This window comes from Bison bison, unplaced genomic scaffold (genome assembly GCF_000754665.1).
Source record: "Bison bison bison isolate TAMUID 2011002044 unplaced genomic scaffold, Bison_UMD1.0 scf7180017864180, whole genome shotgun sequence".
Taxonomy (NCBI): Eukaryota; Metazoa; Chordata; class Mammalia; order Artiodactyla; family Bovidae; genus Bison; species Bison bison.
Genome location: NW_011494752.1, coordinates 9,274,666 through 9,277,601, shown reverse-complemented (window position 1 = coordinate 9,277,601; position 2,936 = coordinate 9,274,666). Strand labels below are relative to the sequence as shown.

At 52.7% G+C, this 2,936-nt stretch overlaps 1 non-coding gene across 1 annotated transcript; it reads right to left on the bottom strand.

Annotated features, from left to right (window-relative positions):
- Window positions 1–49: 49 nt before the first annotated feature.
- Window positions 50–121, bottom strand: TRNAW-CCA. Its single transcript has one exon. It is a non-coding gene; the product is annotated as a tRNA-Trp (tRNA).
- Between the last annotated feature and the right edge of the window lie 2,815 nt (window positions 122–2,936).

The window sequence follows — 2,936 nt, the reverse complement described above, 5'->3', positions numbered from 1 at the left end:
CTCCACTCCTTCTGCTGCCCCTGTACTTTGGGAGGAAAAAAAGCCGACCTGACCCCGACGTGACTTGAACACGCAACCTTCTGATCTGGAGTCAGACGCGCTACCATTGCGCCACGAGGTCACGGAAAACAGGAGCTGCCCGGGAGCTAAAGGCCTCGCTGAGGCTGCGCCTCCGCACGGCAGAACATTGGCGCTTCGTTCATCCCGCCCCCACTCAGGGGGCGGAGCCGAGTTCGTGCGCATGCGCGTTCCGGGGACGCGGTGCCGCGAGCGAGTCCCGGGCGGAGCGAATTTCTGGAGGGCGGGGCTCCTTCCAGAGACACCCCCGCCACCCCCCGCCCCCTCCGACTCCAAACAAGGAAAGAAAGCGGGTGGGTAGCCTGAGAGTCAGAACTTGATAAACGAGCTTGAAAAGCGCAACAACTTTACTTTTATTTTTTACTTTGCAAGTTAGTTCATTGAATTTGCCAATTTTTAATTGAAGTACAATTGGTTTTAGAGTTTCGCTGGTGGCTGGCTTAGCGGTCAAGAACCCGCTTCCCAACGCAGGAGACCGAGGTTCGATTCCTGGGTGGGGAAAATCCCCTGGAGGAGGACCGGGCAACCTGCTCCGGTATTCTTGCCTGGGAAATCTCATGGCCAGAGGAGCCTGGAGGGATACAAGTCCATGGGGTCACAAAAGACTTGGGGTCACATGGACACGACTTAACAGTTAAACAACAACATAGTTGATATATAATTATTGTTTCTAAACCACAGAAGTAAACTTTGAGGAAAATCAGAACAGTGCCTGGAAGAAAATTGGAATCTCTGACCATCCACCACCCAGAGGTATTGATTGGGGTTTTTTTGCAGATTTTTATCAGCTACCTCTACTTCCCAAATCCGTTATTGAACTTTCCAGTAATGGGTCGTATACACCCAGAAGGGCTTCCCTGATGGCTGAGTGGGTAAAGAATCCGCCTGCAATGCAAGAGACACAGGTTCAATCCCTGGGTCAGGGAAGATCCCCTGGAGAAGGAAATGGCAACCCACTCCAGTATTCTCGCCTGAAAAATCCCTTGGACAGAGGAGCCTGATAGGCTTATACAGTCCAAAGGGTCGCAAAGAGTTCAACAAGACTGAGCAACTAACACACACCCGGAAAAGCAACCGTGAATTTTCACAAAGCCAGCAGCAGCAGCAAACATGCTTCTAAGTTAAAAAGGTAGAAGTAAGAAAGAACGCTCTCCTGGCCTGATGAAGAACAAGCTGCTGCTGCTGCTAAGTCACTTCAGTCGTGTCCGACTCTGTGTGACCCCATAGCCCACTAGGCTCCTCTGTCCCTGGGATTCTCCAGACAAGAACACTGGAGTGGGTTGCCATTTCCTTCTCCAATGCATGAAAGTGAAAAGTGAAAGTAAAGTCGCTCAGTCGTGCCCTTAGCGACCCCATGGACTGCAGCCTACCAGGCTCCTCGGTCCATGGGATTTTCCAGGCAAGAGTACTGGAGTGGGTTGCCATTGCCTTCTCCGGATTAAGAACAAGAGGCATCAGTTAATTCAATAACTAGGACATCCGAAGGTCCTGGCATTCTTTAGAGAAGGAGAGAGGGAAGCCTTTGTGGGAGGAAGGAAAACTGTGTCTGGTGCTCCCGGGTGAAGCTGGGGGTGGGGGGTGGGGGGCAGTGTGAGTTGGAGGGAGCAGCTGAGACCACCAGAGCTTCTACTTGTCAATGGAAAGGGATTGCAGCAGTCTCTGTGTTTGTGGCCACGTATGACATTGGAAGCATTTGGGGTGGACCCAAGGCCATCAGGGCATCAGAGACTGGAGGCTCTGTTCCCGATCTTCCAGGAAAAAGGCCTGCCAGCCCGCAGCACCGTTGCTGGTTCCGTGTCCAGATGCCAGGGAGCCAGAGCCCCGAGTCACCTCCTTATCGATTTTGATGGCCCAGGGGTGAAGTGTACCCTGCTTGGGGTGGTGGGGGGATGGGGGGCCGAGAGAAGGGAGGGAGTGAACGAGATCTGGTCGCAGCTTCGGGCTGGTCACTCCCTCGCGGCCCTCCTCCCCGCAAGCCTCCAACCCTGGCTGCACAGCAAGGTCACTGTGAGGAGGAGCCAGTGCCTTTCCCACGGATGTCGAGGGCCCAGAATCTCCTGGAAAGAATGCCTCAACACAAGGAAAGGTCAGAGACATTCTTGAAACCCGGCTCAGAGTTCTGGATACTCAGGCCCCTCCTCCTGGGATGTGGACGCAAACCTCAAGTGTGATTGTGCTGTGCGTGCGCCCCTACAGGCCAGTGCGGTGATGCACTCGCATGGAGGGATGGCCGAGGTTTGTACGGATGGCATCCGGGGGCCCTTTTAAAAGTGAGCGCCGTCTCCGCCAGGGCAGACCAGAGCGAAGGAGTGAGGCAGGCGTGCAGTTGTGCAGCATCGGTCAGGTCCTCTTTTACCCCTGGTCCCGCCTCGGGGTTATCGGACCCACGCCCGCTGCAATGTGAGCACGGAGCCTTAACCACTGGCGGGCTAGGGAAATCCTCCAGGGTCAACTCCTCTTAAAACTTTGCTTGTTTGTTCATCATGGGTTTTTTTGCATCTATTGGTATTTTTTGACCACGCCTGAGGCATGGGGGATCTTAATCCCCCCACTAGGGATTGAACTCGCAGCCCATGCTGTGGAGGCTGAGGGGCTTAGCCCCTGGACCCCCAGGGAAGTCCAACCATTTTTATTTTTCAAAAGACTGCATTTTTAAAATTTATCTTATTTAAAAACATTTTTTAAACTTAAAAAATTTAACTGTGGAGATAAGCCCTCACCCCTCGGAGAATGCCTCACTTGCCTCACCCTAGTTCCAGCCCTGCTGTTCACCAAAATTCTGCTGATGCCCAGAAATCAAAAAGAACTGCTTCCTTATTTTAGAACTAAACTCTATTATGCTGAAAAAAAAAAAAAAA